We start from the raw sequence: 18733 nt of genomic DNA on the forward strand, positions 1-18733 counted from the left end.
TAATGGGATCTTGGGTGGGTTAAAAAAATTTTTTTAAGTGTTGGATGATCATTTTTTAAAAAATAATTTACATTATAAAAGAATTTTGAATCGAGACATTAATCACCTGTAATCTCCCCACTAGGTATAATATTAGTATTTTGTTCCGTATTTGTCTTGCCCTTTTTTTGTTAATGTTGTTCTTCTATAGATAATTTTTCCCGTTCAAAACCAGCATTATTAGGGGACTTCCCTGGTGGTCCAGTGGGTAAGACTACACATTCCCAATGCAGAGGGCCTGCTGAGAGTCCACATGCTGCAACTGAGAAACCCACATGCTGCAACTAAGAAGCCCACGTGCCACAACGAAGATCCTGTGTGCCACAACTAAGACCCAGTGCAGCCTAAATAAATAAATAAGTAAATATTTTTTTAAAAATTAAGAAAAAAAAGCAGGATCATTAGAAACTACCTTTTATTTTCTTTTTTGTGCTGTGACGCACGGCTTGCAGAATCTCAGTTCCCTGACCAAGTATTGAACCCAGATCACGGCAGTGAAAGTGCTGAGTCCTAACCATTAGACCACCAGGGAACTCCCTGATAAACTGCTTTCTTTTAACTTGGCTTGATGCTGCTCGATGTTACCTAATCTCTCTTTTTTATGTCTCTCTCTTTTAATAACAACAAAATTATTTTTATTTTTGGCTTTATTCTTAGCACAAGCTCATGTAAGATGTGATACTGCATATTCATGTCTCCTTTTGGTGCTAACATTAGGGCAAGGGTGGAAGGACAAGAGCAGAGCATGGGCTTGTACGGAGTTGGGTGGCCTTTAACAAGTGACTTAACCTCAAGTATTAGAGAATGTGTGTAAAGTTTCTGCTCTGGGGTGAGTGGAGGTCCTGTATGGCCTCTGCCAACCTCCAAGTGGACCACAGGCTTCTGGAGGGCAGGAAAGTTATTTTAGACACCATTTTGTCTCTGGCAATAGCTTAGTACCAGAAGCTTGGCTCTTTGAACAGATGAATGTGGCAGAAAAATTTGGTACTTCATAGGGCTGTGAATAAACTTTGTTTCATTTCTGTCTACTTCCATCACAGGTAAACAACTATATTAACTTGTTCACATAAAATGACAGTAGATCTTGCTCCAAATGGGCTCATCGATTAGTTCAGGTAAAGATGTTTCTCCAGTGTTTAGCAAACCTGATTGTGGTATTTATGTCTAAATATGGCTTCAGTATTGTTTTCTCTCAGGAGTCCAGTTGATTGATTGTGAAGCCCTGCCTTTGACACTAGTAATTAAATGAGTTTACATTTTGTGTTTTCCTTGAGGAGGCCAGGTGTGTTTACCTCAGAGGCTGTCAGAAGGCTTGAAGTGGTGTCTTTAGGACTCACTGGTACCTTTAACACATCTCTACAGGTATGGTTTTCTGTCCTTGTTATCTTTTTATTTTTCTTTAAAACTTTTGTTTTCAGCTGTTAAGATTAGAGATTTAGCAGCTCAGTGGCCTTGAATGATTTAATGTGTTACCATTAGAATTCTGAAAGGTGTAATCTGAAAAATGATTTGACTGTCTAGGAGCGTTTCTGGATGCTGAAGGCCCAAAGCATGTTGGCTGAAACAGTGGTTCTCCAATTTTGGCATCCATCAGAGTCACCTGGAGGATCATGATAAAACACACTGTTGGGTCCCACCCTGTTTTTTAGTCTCTGAGGTAGGGCCCAAGAATTTGCATTTACCAGCTCCCTATTTATGCTGGTGCTACAAGTCTGGGTTTAAAGGACTTTGAGAACCTCTGAGCTAAGGTGTTGGAGTCCTCTAAAGGTAGTACCATGGAGGGAGATAGGGGACCCAGGGTGTTTCAGGGGAATCCCTTTGTGCCTCCCAAGCTATTTAGAATAATGAAGAAAAACTGGTTTTGGTACACGACGAGAAGGGCGTAAACCCTTGAAAGTACTGTGCGATAGTTTTAATAGTCATTCAAATTAAGATAAAAAAAGATCGGAAAATAATTTTTGGAAGTTTGTTTTACCTTTTTAAAAAATAAGTAGCGCATGTTCATAATGGGAAGTATGTAAATACAGAGAATTTTGATTCTAGAAGGGATGAAAAATTTCCCAAAATTGTATTTTATCACTTGAAAATATCAAATATCTCCTGTTAATTTTTTGGTAATTTCTATTCAATATGCATAGGACTTTTATTTTTGCTTTTCCCCCATAAAAGGAACTTTTTATTATCAAATAATATATGCTCATTATAATGAAAGAAGACCATAAAGAACCCTTAATTTTTCTAGACACAACCACTGTTAATTTCCTGTAATGTATTATTAGCTATCTCTGTATATGAATATACCTATTGCTATGTATTATCCTGATCATATTGTTTTTAATTAATTAATTAATCGATTTTTAGGCTGCGTTGGCTTTTTGTTGCTGCATACAGGCTTTCTCTAGTTGTGGTGAGTGGAGGCTCCTCTTCGTTCTGGTGCGTGGGCTTCTCATTGCTGTGGCTTCTTTTGTTGCAGAGCATGGGCTTTAGGGCACATGGGCTTCAGTAGTTGTGGCTCTAAGGCTCTAGAGTGCAGGCTCAGTAGTTGTGGTGCACGGGCTTAGTTGCTTCGTGACATGTAGTATCTTCCAGGACCAGGGATGGAACCTGTGTCCCCTGCCCCAGGTGGATTCTTAACCACTGCACCAGCAAGGAGGTCCACCATATGATTTTAAAACATAATTTTTTAAATGCAGTACCTTTTTGTGTCATTAGATCTGATTGTGAAGCATCTTTTTTTAGGTCCAGAATATTCTAATCTGATAAACATAATTTGTGCCTAAATCTTTTCAAGCAAAGTCCCCTGATACCCCTGCCTTTTGGATGAATTCTGTGAAGTGGAATTGGTAGGTCAAAGAGCTTGTAATATCTAAGGCTCTTTGATACATTTTACCAAATTGTCTCCAGAAACAGGCTCCAAGTTTATACTCATTGCTATTTGAATATTTATGAGCTTGATAGGTGAAAAATAGTATCTTCTTGTTTTAATTCATTTCGCTGATAAAAAGTTTAGCACTTTTTTTATGTGTTAATTGCTCACTTATATTTCTTCATTTTTGAATTTTCTCTTGTCCTTGTCACATTTTCTTTTGGAGTTAATATTTTTTCTTAATTTGTGAGCTCCTTATACTTAGGGATATGTCTTTATTCAAAATTTTTCATTTGCTTTTAAAACCTGTGGTGTTTTCATTTATAGAAGTATTTAACCGCCACCCCCAATCTGCCATTATTTTCCATTTTTAAAAAATTTCTGCCCATGATCAAATGCAAAAGTCCTCTCACTCCAAGGTTTTATAAATATTAACCCGTACTTTCTTCTAGCACACTTTCATGGTTTCATTTTTTTTTCACTAGAATCTTTAAGCCATCTGTAATTTGTTTTGGTGTGAGCAGATTTATTCTAGTGTAAGCAAATGCGATTTACATTTTCTTAATATTTAAGTATTTGGCCACACTGTGAAAACATTAAGCAAATTTAGGTAGCAAGTTGGAGGTAAGCATTAAGTTTTCACAGTGCTCTCAGGAGCACTGGGATTTCTGAGAAGTCTTAAAGGGTTTGCCATGGGAATAGAGGTACGAGAGGTATGTGGGTATTTCCAGCTCCAACTTCTTCCAAGAACTACAGACTTAGGTGATCAGCTAGACACCTGCTAGGCAGATCTTCTCGGGCACCTAATGACAGGCTGTTCAAAATTAACATGGTCAAAACAGAATTTTTTTAAAAATTTATTTTATTGAGATATAGTTGGTTTACAATGTTGTGTTAGTTCCTGGTATATAGCAAAGTGATTCAGTTATACATACATATATATATATAAAATAGTTTACATCTTCTAATCCCATACTCCCAATCTATCCCTTCCTCATCTCCCTCCCCCTTGGCAACCACAAGCCTGTTCTCTATGTCTGTGAGTCTGTTTCTGTTTTGTACATAAGTTCTTTTGTGTCGTACTTCAATTCCATGTATAGCGATATATTTGTCTTTCTCTTTCTGACTTCATTTAATGTGATACTCTCTACATCCATCCATGTTGCTGCAAATGGCATTTCATTCTTTTGTATGGCTGAGTAGTATTCCATTGTGTGTGTGTATGTGTATGTATACATACCACATTTTCTTTGTATATACACCACATCTTCTTTAGCCATTCCTCTGTTGGTGGACATTTAGGTTGTTTCTGTGTCTTGGCTATTGTTAACAGTGTTGCTATGAACATTGGGGTGCATGTATCTTTTTGAATTACAGTTTTGTCTGGATATATGCCAGGAGTAGAATTGCTGGATCATATGGTAGCTCTATTTTTAGTTTCTTAAGGAACCTCCATACTGTTTTCTGTAGTGGCTGTACCAGTTTACACTCCCACCAACAGTACAGGAGGGTTCTCTTTTCTCCACACCCTCTCCAGTGTTTGTTATTTGTAGACTTTTTAATGATGGCCATTCTGACCGGTGTGAGATGTTACCTCATTGTAGTTTTGATTTACATTTCTCTAATAATTAGTGATGTTGAGCATCAGTGATGTTGAGCATCTTTTCATGTGCCTGTTGGCCATCTGTAAAAACAGAATTCTTGATGCTATCCGCAGTCTAATCTATACGCCCCAGAACTTTCTGCCTTAGTAAATGGTGCTCTTATCTACCCAGTTGCACAGGCCAGAAACTTCACCGCTCTTCTTGATTCCTCTGTCTTCTGCCTACTCTGTATCTATTCCATTGTTAAGTTCTGTGAGCTTTCTGTTCAAAGAACATCCTGAATCTGACCACTCCTCATCATTTCCACTGTTAAATGTTGGTCCTGACCACCAGTGCCTCTCACAGGAATGTCTGCCATGGTCTCCTCACTCTGCTTGGTTTTCTTGATTTCACTCTGCTGCCTGGAATCTGTTTCACACAGCAGCTTCTACTGCTACTACTTCTATAAATCAGATCATGTATTCCCTTGCTGAGAATCTTTCAAAGACTTCCCATTAAAATAAAATAAAATCCAAGCCTCACTTTAAGAGATGCTTGTATTCTGGCTTCTGTTGCCTCTCCCATTTCCTCTCTCTCTGCGCTCCCTTTGTTCACTTTGCTTCAGCTGGACTGGCCTCTTTCCCTTCCTTGGACAGCTTCTTTTCCTTACATAGGTCTTTGCACCAGCGGAACCCTCCCAGAAGTGACCCCTGTGTCTTTTTTAGAGAGGTTCCCCTTGACTGCCCAGGCACACAAAGAAATCCCAGATACCACCTCCAGCCATCATCTGCCTTGTTACTCTACCTCATTTTCTTTGGAGTGCTTCTCTGTGTGTGAGAAGATCGTTATTTGTTTGTTTACTTGTTTATTAGCTTTCTCCCCATTCTAGAATGTGAGCTCCCTGAGGGCAGAGGCTGTGTTTTGTTCCCTCCTGAATTCCCTGTGCTGAGGCCAGTGCCTGGCTCCCATGCTTCTCACTGGTGGGAGGTGCTCTGTCGCCCGAACTGCTCCCACCCTGTGGCCCTTCTCTCCTCACAGTTTAGTCAGAGCAGCTCAGCTTTTCAATCTCGAGCTAGTGTGAGTTTTGTTTACAGAAAGTTTTCTTAGTTCTCAAAAGTTTGAGGGTAATTTCCTCAAAAGATAGGAATTTAGTCTAAGGATACATGAGAAAGAAGAGGTTTTAATTTGACAGAGCATCGCCTTCAGTTCCAAAGTATATTGGTGATACAGTTCCTGACTTTTCAACCTGAGGGGGCAGGCATGAGCATAGCATGATTTGCAACATTTCCTGCTCAAGATTTTAAACATTTTGTACTTTTTCTTTACATACTGAATTGCATACCATAGATTGTTTTTAATCTTATGATTAGGATGATTTTGAGATTATATCATCTTATATTTACCCTTTTAAAAGCGTGTTTCCTGAATCTCAAGCCAAAGCATTTGTATAGCTTTATTGTGTTATTATTTATGTCCCAGGTGTGTTATTCATACATGTAAACATATCTTTGCCTTGATCTATATGTGTCGTGTAGGACTTCTGTGCCTCCTGTTTAACTTCTCACTGCCTTGATACTCTGTACCAGGTTGCTGCTTCCCTAAGCGTAAGTTCATTTTTGTGACAGTTGTCCTATGACAATTTCAGTATTTTAGTTTCTGGCTGCTCTTGTTAATTAGAAACTCATCTCAATTGTGTTTTAAATTATCGCTTTGTACATTTTAACCAGTAAATTCAAAGAGATTGTCTTTTGTTTTTGCCTTATGTGTTTTCATGTTATGGTATTGGGAGTATAAAGTTTTACAACTGTTGTTTTCATTGTAGATTATACATTTTATGAAAATAAATTTTTTTATTGTATACAGCTTTTTCCTTGAAATGGTACTTCATTAAATTTAGTAACTCTTGCTTTCTTTTTGTGTCTTTTTAAAAAAATTTTTTAACCTCTGTCTGTTATTATTACTTTTTTGGCCACACTGCATGGCTTGTGGGATCTTAGTTCTGCCACCAGGGATTGAACCCGGGTCATGGCAGTGAAAGCACTGAGTCCTAACCACTGGACCACCAGGGAACTCCCTACAGTTAATTTTTTAAATTGAAATATAATTGATATGTAACATTGTATTAGTTTCGGGTGTACAACAATGATTCTTACAGTTAATTTGTTTCAAAAGATTTCATTCCTCTGGACATTTCCTGTTCTCATGTGTTCTGTAGAATATTTTCACTGGTGCCATTTTTTTTTTGATGCTTTTCTTCAAGAAAGGGAATTTCATACATGTCTAAAGGGTTGAACAAGAGGACAACTCCAAACGCCTGAAGTGCAGCAAATTGGCCTGCTCAGACTTTTGGAGAGGAAACAAAGCAAAACAAAACAAGCAGTGGGGTAGTGATGGCCTGGTTGGGGCCCAAATTGTTATCTAGTTTGCAAGAGAAGGTTGGAAACTATAGAGGTTAACCTTACTTCTTCCTCCTGCCCATTGGTGAGTGATGGTCTTTAATGTATCAAAGTTTAGTCGGGAGTATATGAATTAGCCAGCTTCTGCTAAATTATGCTGTAGTAACAATCCCCAAATCTCAGTAGCTTCCAACAGCAAAAGTTTATTTCTCACATCAATGCCCTTTGTGGGCTTCATTCCAGGACCCAGGATGAAAGAGTGAAAAGAGCCGTGACAGACCCTCCCAGTGGCTGTTAATGGCATTTGCTGTTGCTACTCATATTTCATTGGCCAAAAAGCAAGTCGTGTGATCAAACATGGCCTCAGTGGACAAGAGCAGGGATGGACGGGAAAAGAGGATCTGGTGAGGGAAGGACAGCAAATATCTTGACAATAACACTACTATCTGTTGTATATTTTTGGATGCAGTGACCTTACCAAAAGGTTTCCTGTATTTTTTTTTCTTTTTTTTTCTTTTTAGGGGTATTCAGAGTTGGAGATGGGGCAGGAAGGTTTGCAGCCTTTATTTTCAAACACCTTGATAGTGAGAATTGACTAGTATGTCTTAATTACCATTTGGGGAATCTCAGCAGGGTGGATTTAATAACATGATAATGACCTAGTTTGTCGGATTAGTGGACAAAGGCTTCTAACAATAGTGAGAAAGTCATTCTTTTCATTATCTTTAGTGCCTTTTGCAGCTTAGCTTGAAACAATTTTATAGAGCAGTTCCTATAAACTACACCTGTTATATTATTAAATGAAAAATGTTTTCTCGGGGGGTCTTTTCCAAATAAGAAATTGTTTTTTTATGACCTACATATTCATTATAGAAAATCTGCATTAAGTACAAGCAAGGAAAGGATAATCATCTATCTGGCTACTTAGGACCGCTACTGATAATGGTTATTATATATCCCACTGCATTTTCTTTTCCTCCTTTTTTTTCCTCCACATGGCTTTTGAACAGTGTCCATACTTACAGTCATATTGTGATCACTTATTTTTGTACTTTTTGCAGTATCTCGTGCTTGACACATAATGTTGTGAATCAACAATTGTAAGGGTCGTAGGTGACATCTGTGAGTATTATAAAATCAATCTTAACTTTCCCTGTTCTCCTCTCTTCCTGACTGTCCTCCTTCATATGAACTGGTCACTCAGTCAGAAAATTACACCCTGTGCCTATTCTCTCTCACTACAGCAAGCATGGAAATGAGCAGAAGAATGGTGAAAGGTGGAGCAGAGGCCTGAAAAATATGGTGGGGAGGTGATTCCCAGACTAGATAGATAATCAGCTCCTGGAGCATCAAGCTCATTTTCTCCTTTGTTTGTTTGTTTGTTTTTTATTTTGTTCGTTTGTTTTTGATTTGGGCCTGCTTGAGAATCTTACTTCCCCATCCAAGGGAGTGCCAGAGTCCTAACCACTGGACCACCAGGGAATTCCCTCATTTTCCTTTTTAGACTTCTCTTTTTCTTCTTTTACTAAGAAATTAGTTTTTCATATCCTGGAGTTTTCGCAGTCTTTTGAAAGTCAAAAACTTGATAATAAGTTGATTTTAGTCCTATTATCTTTTTGTGATGTACTAGATAACTTTAATGTGAGTCATTCCAGAACGTAGCCCCTACTTGAACCTATGATCTGAGTGCCCTCTTTATCTAAGGTTGAAGCACTTTTTAGTTAGCAACTGAGCTTTTGTAAGCAGCCCATTGTAAAAGTTCACCATGCCTTGTCCTTCTGTGCCATTAATCATCTTTCCTCTAAGCTTTGGAAACGTGGCTGACTCTTGAGTCATCTGGTCCTTCACAGCACTGGAAATCCACCCTGCTGAGGTGAATGCGTGAAATATTTGCTGTCTCAGTATAGATCTAACTGGTTTGTCTCTTGTAATGCATAGACTGAATTCCTTGTATGTTATTAAAAGATACCTTTTGTGTCCATTTTACAAAGGGATCTATCTGATTGGGGCTATAAGAGTTGCCATATAGATGACATGATTAACCAAACTATTTATTAAACTCTTTTGAATACTCTTGTACTTATTGTAATTTCCAAATATTTTGAAATGCCAAATGTAGACTCAGGGAGTTCAGGGACCAATTTTTGAATTTTGGTGAATTTTCCTATTTTAATTTTCGTGCTTGTCCATCTTTGAAGTGTCTGCTCTGCTGAATAGGTTAGGAATGTGTGCAGAGTGACAGTTTCAGTATCTGAGTGTTTGCCGTTGAAGCAGATGCCTCTAAGTAAAGCTCCCAGATCCAAAGGAGAAAGGGGGGAAAAGCAGGAGAGTGAACTACCACATAACATCTGTTAGAGAGTAATGTGAGCCCTGTAAGTTATTCTTCGGCTACCAGCCTAGATTTTAATTTTCCCAGTTCTATTAAGATATCTTGGTAAATTCTATATGAAAAGAGTGCTGATAACTTCTTAAAGAAATGTGATTCAGTGATAACTTTGAGTTTCATGAGATTACATATCTAATCTAACATTTATCTCCTCTAAGAAAAGTGTCCATTATTAAGGTCAGCTCACAGGTCAGACATGAATCTTGGTTGTCAAGTGTTTCAGATCAATTCTGGAGGCTAAAGTGATCTTGATGGCACTCATCTGAGGGCTGATTCTGTTGAATAAAAGACATCAGGGCTTTGGTCTCTTTTGTGTTGCAATTTTTAGCAGAATTTAAAAGAATGAAAATTTCCAAATATGGACTAGCATGATTTATGAGAATATTTATCAAGATTAAAGTAATATGATAAAAATCAGCTTATTTTAGTTTAAGCTTAACTCATAGAAATTGATGTAAAGGATAGTTTAAAATTTACTCAGGTTTATTAAAAGTCTGGCTTTTGGTGTAGAAACAATTTCCCTAGGGTATCTCATAATTTCCTTTATTTTGGAAAGAGTGTCTTTTGTCAGGGTGAAGAAGAAATGACCAGTCATTCTTTTTAATCAAGCTTAATTGCAGTGACATATAATATAGAAAACATAGCAATGTAGAGAACAACAGAAAACACATGGAGGCATCTTAATTGTTTTATAACTATAAAGAATTTAAATAATTCTTGTTATATTCCTTTTGAATTCTCAGTTAAGTATTTCTGTAAGCTGGTCTGTAGAAATAGGCTAGCTGAGAGGCATTTGCTTTCTAGAACTAGCTATCTTCTCTTTCTCTGTTTAACCTTTCATTATGACAAATTCCAACAACTATAGAAGAGGGGGAGTATTAAACCCCATTACCCAGCTTCAGTAAGTGTTAACTCTGGGTCAATCTTGTTTCATCTTTCTCACCAGCCTCCAACTACTCTAGATTATTTTGAAACAAATTCTAGATGTATCATTTCATTAAAGCGAATTGCTTTTGATAATGACAGTAGAAGCCATTTTCCTTCTTGGCACTAGCACAGACTCAGGGCTGAATAGAATTTATAAGGAGACAGACTCAGCATTGAAGAGCTTACCCTTTGAGAAAGGAGCTCATATTTTCACTGAATACTTTCTTCAAGTTTCTCTTGTCTTTCAAATAGGCACCTATTTGCAGAGTTCTTAAGTTCTTATCTGTTTGGAAATTCCTGGAGCAAGTTCAGGTTTAGTCATCCTGTACTGCTTTGGCTGTGCCTTATCTAAATAGTATTGAAGGAAAGAAAGAATTATTTCACCAGGAGTTGGCTTTGAGAGGCGTTAGATATATTGGGTATATTTAGGAAGTGCCCCTTAGTGCCGTAATAATATACTAGCTTTTAAAGCTATCTCATAATAATAGCTTTTAAAAAGCACAAATAAAACCCTTAAAGGTGATCTCTTTTCCTAGCCATCAGTGGGACAACTTAATTCCTTTTTTGAGTCAAAATAAAATATTCTTTCAAGTACCCGAGATCTGCAGGTATTGGTTGACTCATCTTTTGTTGTTAAACCTATTGGTTTCCCAGGCTAGTGTGTCTTTTTGTATACTCTGACCTTGCACTTTAAATTCCTTTCGTCCTTTGAGGTAGGCATAAAACTGTCGGTTTACATTGGTGAGTGTGAGAAATAGAATTTTCACTTTTCCCTATAATTTCCAAATTTCAAGTGGCTTTAATCATAATCATTGTAATTATCATAACAGTTTTCAACTCCTTAAAAAATAGTAGATTCAACAGATTAAACAGAATACTTGAACTGTTTTCCTTCTAAAACTAAAACCAATTTTGACTTAATTGTTAATTCTTAGAGTTTGGTTGTTGAACATAGAAAACTGTGGGGTTCACTTTTGTATTTTATGTTGTTACAATCTGTAGAGTTATTGGGGACTTGGCTGTATGAGATGCTGATAGTGCTGGATTAAGCCACATCAGGAATCTAATTTGCAGTGTGATTAGATATGTGTCTCCTTTTCTTCAGCAGCTAAACAGAAGTACTTATATTTATATTCCACCCATTTCACAGGGATGTTGTTAGAAGTCCTATAATTAGACTTTTTAATTTGCAAAAATATTTGAGCTGCTTCACAGATAGGTACTATATAAAAGCAAGGTGTTATTAACATCTCATTTTTCTCAATTTGTGTTTTTGACACTAGAAGCATATATTGCTTTTTCTCTTTCCCCGGTACCGGTCCTGCTACATGTTTTGAAATTTGTTCTCAACATTTTTAACAGCTGGGATGCTATAAAAGCAATCTTGTGTCCTATTTTTAGTGTACAGGGGTGAGTCTGGATAGATGGCTCAGGTAATGGCAAGGCAGTTGAACTGAGCGCTAAGTGCTCGCCTCTGTATCCTCTGGCCTCTCCCCTTTCAGGATAGAGTTACTGTTTACAGTGACAGTTTCACTGTCTGTGACTGGGTAGTCTGAATCAGCTTGCCTGCCGCCTGGCTGTCTTGAATGCAATTTTTGTCTTATCCTCTCCCCCCACCTTTATTTTATATCTTGCATTTCAGGGTAGATGATCTACTTGGCTAGCTACTGCAGCGAAGCTTAGTGCTGTCTAATAAAGTCAGAATGAGATCCTTTGCATCAGGCGACAGGAATTAGAGAGCAGATCTGTGGCGAGAACCTTGTCACTTAGACTCGTCAGTTTTTCTGGGCTTATTGTATGCTTTATAGGTGAAAGCATTCTCCTTATCTCTTTTGGGCTGTATTGTTTGGAAAAGTTTGGACATGCTTCATGTGCATTTCACAGAAGATTCATTTCCCAACAGTGGTTGGCCAACCTCGTACTTACTTAGTTGAGTTGAAGAATTCTAACTTTGGTACTACTTAAAGGATTCCCCAGCCTCATCCGAATGCTTCTGTAGGCATGAGCTTTTCACATAAGGAGCTGAACTGTGATACATTTAGGTTTTGATGTTTCTGGTTTATAGAACTTCAGGGCCTGAGGATTTGGGGTGGGGTTCTTTAGGGAAGGGGGGCTTCTCTTTCTCACAGGGTGGTCCCCTTTGTTACATTGTTATGTTGACCTACTCAAGGCATTGGTTTCTGTTACATTTGGAACTGAATTACCTTTTAAGAACAGGTGAGATGACTCCCTCAGGAAGGCATTCCAAATATACAGGTAGGGACAGTTGTCAGTGGCCCTCATTGTGTCATAAAACTCGAATTGGCATCCTGTGACAACCGCCTTGCTTTGAAAAGTTCCTTAAAAAATGTGATAATGTACTTTGGTACTGAGTAAATAAAATAAGCAAAGGAAGCCTCTGATGTTAAACTGAATTTATTTGATTTTAGAGCCAAATAAATGAAGACTGTTTCTAAGAGAAACTTATGCTCTGTGCAGGTAAAGAGAAACCTCCTAAGCGTTTTGATTTTGCTTCCAAAATTGCAAATTTCTAGAACTTGATTGCCTGGTTTATCTTTAAAAAAAGAAAAAAAAAAAAGCTGCCTTGCTTCTGTTAAAATATTAAGTTAAAAAGTCATCAGTGCTTTCATTCGTAGCTTTTTTTCCCCCTTGAAAAGGCATACGTTTAAGCATCAGCTGCATTAGTTGGACTGTGTTTTATGTATTTCTCTCCTAACTCCAGATAATTGATTTGAAAATTAACATGGCTAAATTGAGTACCGTGAAATTTAGGAAAGTTGATTTCTGTTGTAATCCTTGAAATATTTTGTATTCCTTGGAACTTTTATTTATTTATTTATTTATTTATTTATTTATTTATTTATTTATTTTTAAGCTCTTTATTGGAATATAATTGCTTTACACTCTTCTGCCAGTCTCTGCTGTACAGCAAAGTGAACCAGCTGTATTTATGCATATATCCCTATATCCCCTCCCTCCCGTGACTCCCTCCCACCCTCCCACCCCAGCCCTCTCAGTTATCACCCATCATCGAGTTGATCTCCCTGTGTTATGCAGGAACTTCCCACTAGCTATCTGTTTTACATTTGGTAGTGTATATATGGCAATGCTACTCTCTCACTTCGTCCCAGCTTCCCCTTCGTGCCCCCCCAGCCCCGCCCCCGTGTCCTCAAGTCCATTCTCTATATCTGTATCTTTATTCTTGCCCTGTCACTGAGTTCATCAGTACCACTTTTTTAGATTCCATATATATGAGTTAGCATACAGTATTTGTTTTTCTCTTTCTGGCTTACTTCGCTCTGTATCACAGACTCTAGGTCCATCCTTGGAACTTTTAAAATCAGTATTTGTTTTTTGCTTTGGTATTTGTCGCTTTGGATTGGTTTGGTTCCTGAACAGCTACAGGATTATACAACATCAGGAATCTGACTGGGGAAGGACTCCTTGTTTAGTTACTGAAGGTGGAAGGGTGATCACATGGAATTTTCAGTATTTACTTTATTCATTCTAAGACCCATTCATTCAGTACACATTGTGTGTCATCTGTGGGCTAAACCATGTAGCAGGTGCTAGAAATACAGAAACAAGTCCTTGTTCTCAAGGGACCAAAGTCTTGTCTAAGGAACACATAGTAAACAAGCACTTTACAGTGGATTTAGTTGTAAACTTAGAGCATGCAAAGGGAATAATAGAGGAAATCCACTTAAACCGTTCTAGCCTCCAAACAGGATGTGTGGCCCAAGTTTAGAATAGCAAGAAGAATTAGTCAGGTCAAGAAGGGAGAACAGAGGGTATTGAAGACCCACAGCAATGAAGACCCATGCAGCCAAAAAAAAAGTATAAACTTCTCTTTAAAAGAGAAAACAACAGTGAAAAAAAAGAATTAGGCAACCATGATGATTTTATTTACTGTACAACTATTACAGATTGGTAACTGTTAACTGCTGAACTGTTCTTACAAAAGAACTGAATTTACCCCTTGCAGAACCCTACCCACTCTCTCTCTCTGTCCTCTTTTTTTTTTTTTTTTAAATAACAGGAATGTAAATTTTTTTTTTAATTTACTGGTTGTGTTGTATCTTTGTTGCTCTGCGTGGGCTTTCTCTGGTTGCAGTGAACAGGGGCTACTCTTCGTTGCAGTACGCAGGCTTCTCGTTGCAGTGGCTTCTCGTTGTGGAGCATAAGCTTCAGTAGTTGTAGCACGTGGGCTCACTAGTTGTGGCCCATGGGCTCTAGAGAGCAGGCTCAGTAGATATGGCACACGGGCTTAGTTGTTCCACAGCATGTGGGATCTTCCCAGACCTGGGCTTGAACCTGTGTCCCCTGCATTGGCAGCCAGATTCTTAACCACTGTGCCACCAGGGAAGTCCCTATGGTTGCTTAATGTTGACATATTAATTTTGGTTCGTTTCCCCTTGGTGTATTTCTACAAACTGTCTATGCTCATTTTCTTTTCCCTTGTCAATTTTGTGCTTATTGATAGGCAGTGTCTACATTTTCTTGCCAATTACAAAATGTGTGTTTATTTGGATTTAAGCTACCATCTCCCCAAATCTGGCTTCTTAGTTGCTGGAGAGGGGCAAACTGGAAAAAGTAAATTGGAAAAGGTAAATCTGGTCCTGGCACGTTCCTGCTAAATCTTTCAGTAGCTCCCTTGCCTGTGCGTGCCAGCAAGACATGGTCTAGTCTCAACTCTACCCTTATTACACCTTTGCCCTTGGGATGGCTTCCTTCCTCCTGAGTGTTCATCCTCCACCTTGAAAGCAAATCTGCAACTTCTCTCCCTCCTTCAAAGCCTGTCTGGTGACCTTTCCACTGCACTCAGTTCATCAGTTTCTCTTCTCTGCTACCTTTGTACCCTGACCTCCTGTCCATTGTTGTATGAAGCACATATAGAGTAATTCTCTGTTCCTGTTCTAAATTTGAGCTCTCTGAGGCAGGACCTGTATCTTTTTCTCTTTGGATCTCTATGTTTATCACAATAAGTGCTGTGTGATAAATAGCCATTAATTGATTTAAGCTGAACAGTTTAGCCTTTAAACATTTAGTTATTCTTTTATATTTACTGGATGATAATCGTGATTGAACAAAATGCCTAAGTTAATGTTCCAAGTGTTTTATTTACATTAGAGCTCATTTTATTCCCCTTGTGAAAGAAAAACTTATTCTGACACTTGTTAAAGTTGTAAGGAAGACTTTATTGAAGACTGTTGTAATAAAGGAGAGAGAACAGACTCAACTCTGAGTACAACAAGGATGAGTGGGGATCTATAGCCAAGGAGCAGAGTGAAGGGGGTCAGTGGATGGAAATTTACTAAGAGGACACATCAAGGGTAGGGGGATTCTTGCTAAACTGACCTACTACAAGGACTGGTACATCAAAGTCTGGAGATGAGGAATTTGATCAGATATCAGGTGTGATCAGATATCAGGAGTAGGGAGGTTCTGTTCAACTGAATCACAGGATTCTTGCTAAGACTGGTCTAGCAGACTGAGGACAGGACAGGACAGGGCCAAGGCTGAGGCCTAGTCCAGAAGAGGGCTCAGAGAAGCCTGATTTAAGTTTGGTCAGGGGAGAGTCTTTGTCATTATGAGCTTTTTAAGTTAGGTACTATTATTATCTGCATTTTATGGATAAAGACTCTAAAGCTTAGAAATAGTCTAAATAACTTACACCAGGTCCACAGCCGGTAAGTACCAGAGCTGGATGCTTTCTGGATGCTTTCCATCTGAAGACTTCAAACCGCTGATTATTTTCTGGACCGTGTCCTGCCTGTGATGGCTCAGTTAATTTTTGCTAACCTGCTGTGAGCGTCAGAAGTTTGCCTCTCTTTTATAATGACTTGTGGTCTTGCTTCTGTCAATGCTGGTGTAAGGCCCATGGTTTCCACTGGAGCAGTATACTCAGGTTGCAGTGAAGAGGGAGGTTTAAATGTTAGCAGCTTTATTAGAATTCCAGCTAGATGGTGTGACTGTTCATCTATCTATATGCATTTCTATTTTTTTATATATATTCAGCAGAATAACATTTTTCAGTCAAATTTCAGGAATCTTACCTCTTGAAGTATAACCACGGAAGGCAGAAAATATAAATGTTCAGATGTTCTGAACATAAAAGGTAATTTTAAATATTAATCCATTTCTCTGCAGAGCTTTTCACATACGGGTGAGTTATGTCGCACACCTCATGAATGAGCTGTTTTCTAAATGGTAATGAGTGAGGAAGACCATTTTTTGGTGTGATTTTTACTCAATTTTCCATGAGAAATAAAAATTAAAACTCAAACAGCTTGTCTATAGCTGCTGCTTCTGTGGTTTATGTTCAAAGGACGCCCCCTTTAGCACGAAGACAAGGTTCCTTACATCGCACGGCATTGTAGAGGTTACCCTCCACTACGGGGTTCCCGTCCTCTGTGCAGCATTTCTTATATTCTCTCGTCCCTTCTCCACTCCTGCCATTCAGAATTATTGACTAGTCCTTGGATGCCTGTTATACTTTTATGTGGTGCCCTGCCCGTGCCCTTCCTGCTGTCCTTTAGCCTAGAATGCTGTTCCCTATGTATCTATATACTGCTATTAATTTCAGTACTCTCGTTGCTAGTTGTTCTGCAGGGTGACTTCTTATTCTCTTGGTCAAGTTGGTAGCTTTTCTGTCTGGGCTTTCACAGAACTATGGGTTGTCTCATTTGAGGCAAGGTATGTGAAAGTAGTAACTGAATCATTGCACAAGTTTCAGATGAAGATTATTTCAGTTCTTAATGATTAAAAATAAAGTCACAGTAAATGTCTTTGGATAAAGATCTTTGTGTTTTGGATTATTTTCTTAAGGCAGATTCCCAGGAGTTGAATTATTGGTTACATGGATAAAAAACATTTTCCACTCTTGAAACATTGCCACATTGCTTTCCAAAGGAGATATAACAGTTCGCCCTCCCACCAGCAGTGGGAGAGAGGGCTCTAGTTGCTATACGGTTATTAATATTGGAAATCTGTAATAAGAAACTTATTTATTTTGAGGTTTTACTTCATTCCTTTGTGGTGAGCTTTCCAAGTTGGATTGACCTTAATTAAATTGGCTCAAATTCCCAAGTAAAATTTCCCTTTGACAAAAACTTTTTAAGATCCATTTTAAAGGTTGGGGTATAAAGGAAATAAGAAAAGCTTTGTCAAAGGGGGAATAAAAGGGTTAGTTTTATAATGTCCACATAGATGAATGTTAATTAGTGAATTGCATATTGAATGAATTAACTTTTCTCCCCTTCAGTAACAGTCGTTATCTTTTCAAAATCTTTTGAACGTTATTTGGAATTGTAAAGCTTAATAGCTCTACTGGATTTCACAACATTGAAATCAAATGCAGTCAACTTTACATGTGCAAACATGCCTAAATTGTAATTTTGGATAAATTGAATTGGAATTCACATTTTCAGAAAAAATTGGCTTCTACAAAGTTTTTCATATTATGAGAAGTTGAATCTTTTTAAAGAAAATACGAAATTGAGAAAATCTGGGATTTTATTGTTTTTCGATTTTGTTCCAGACCAGAGAGTATTTGTGATTTTTAGCGGAAACTTCCAAGTTTCCTTTCTGTACTTGAATGGTACAGCTGGGTCTGCTTAAAGAAATTGAGTGAAATCCTCAGTAAATAATGACCAGGCTTCTTTTCAGCTTTTCTCCTTTTTCTCAGGCTTAAGTATATTTCAGTGTAACTCAGTCAAGTGAAGTGAAATTAAAGATTTGAATCATGTATCTGTTGCCTTCTGAAATGCTCTGGTTTTCTGTTGGCTGCAGTCTGCTGAGTGTTTTAGTGATGCTAATGTTATTGAACAGTTTTTTAGTCCTAAAACTTCCTTGTGTCGATAAATCTTGTCCTGCATACAAGTCCTCTAGGTCACCTAGCAGGGCGCAGTTGGTTTTTGTTAATGACTGCATTGTCCTTTACTCTCATTCATGACACTCAGTGACTTTTCATTGATGTCGCAGTAAGGCTTTTCCCTTGGACTTCGCCCATTCTTTACACGTTGGTAAATAATCTTCAGCTGTAGCAAGCAAGAGGCAGCCAGCATCTGTGCGTGGATCAGATTATCAATAGGTAGCTCTGTAGGTTTCCTTTATCTCCTGATTGGGCAAACACTTGCCAGTCCTTAGCAAAGACTCTAATAAGAGATTAAAACAAATCTCCCTCGAGGTTTCCACTTTCGGGCATCAGAAGTTGGTCTAATTGTCATCACTGTCCATTGTGGTGCACTGCATCCGTGAAGATGTCAAAGATGTGAAATAGTCACTGGCTTCTCAGTTGTGTACTCGTTATCCAGGCTTACATGTAGTCAAATTTAATTTTGATGAATATATTCAAATGTAGAGCATTTTATCAATACTAGCACATGGTTGTTTTTTGTACAGCATGCGTATGTTTCATTTCTTCTTTTACTATGATCTATAAACTCATATTTAATTTATCCGGTTGCAGCTGTTGCACTATTTTTGTTGAACCAGGCTTAAAAATCTGGCAGGAGGCCTTCCTGCTTTCTTGCTC

At 38.1% G+C, this 18733-nt stretch overlaps 1 protein-coding gene across 4 annotated transcripts in view; it reads left to right on the plus strand.

Annotated features, from left to right (window-relative positions):
* Window positions 1-18733, plus strand: part of ITSN1 (intersectin 1) — a 200873-nt gene that overhangs the window by 26515 nt on the left and 155625 nt on the right. The window contains exon 2 of one of the 4 annotated variants that reach the window (XM_057696296.1): window positions 7946-8006. The exons of the other annotated variants lie outside the window; for them this stretch is intronic. The gene's annotated coding sequence lies outside the window, so the exon portion shown is untranslated. The remainder of the gene's footprint in view (window positions 1-7945; window positions 8007-18733) is intronic. 4 annotated transcript variants of the gene reach the window in all.

Source organism: Hippopotamus amphibius, chromosome 10, assembly GCF_030028045.1.
Source record: "Hippopotamus amphibius kiboko isolate mHipAmp2 chromosome 10, mHipAmp2.hap2, whole genome shotgun sequence".
NCBI classification, from domain to species: domain Eukaryota; kingdom Metazoa; phylum Chordata; class Mammalia; order Artiodactyla; family Hippopotamidae; genus Hippopotamus; species Hippopotamus amphibius.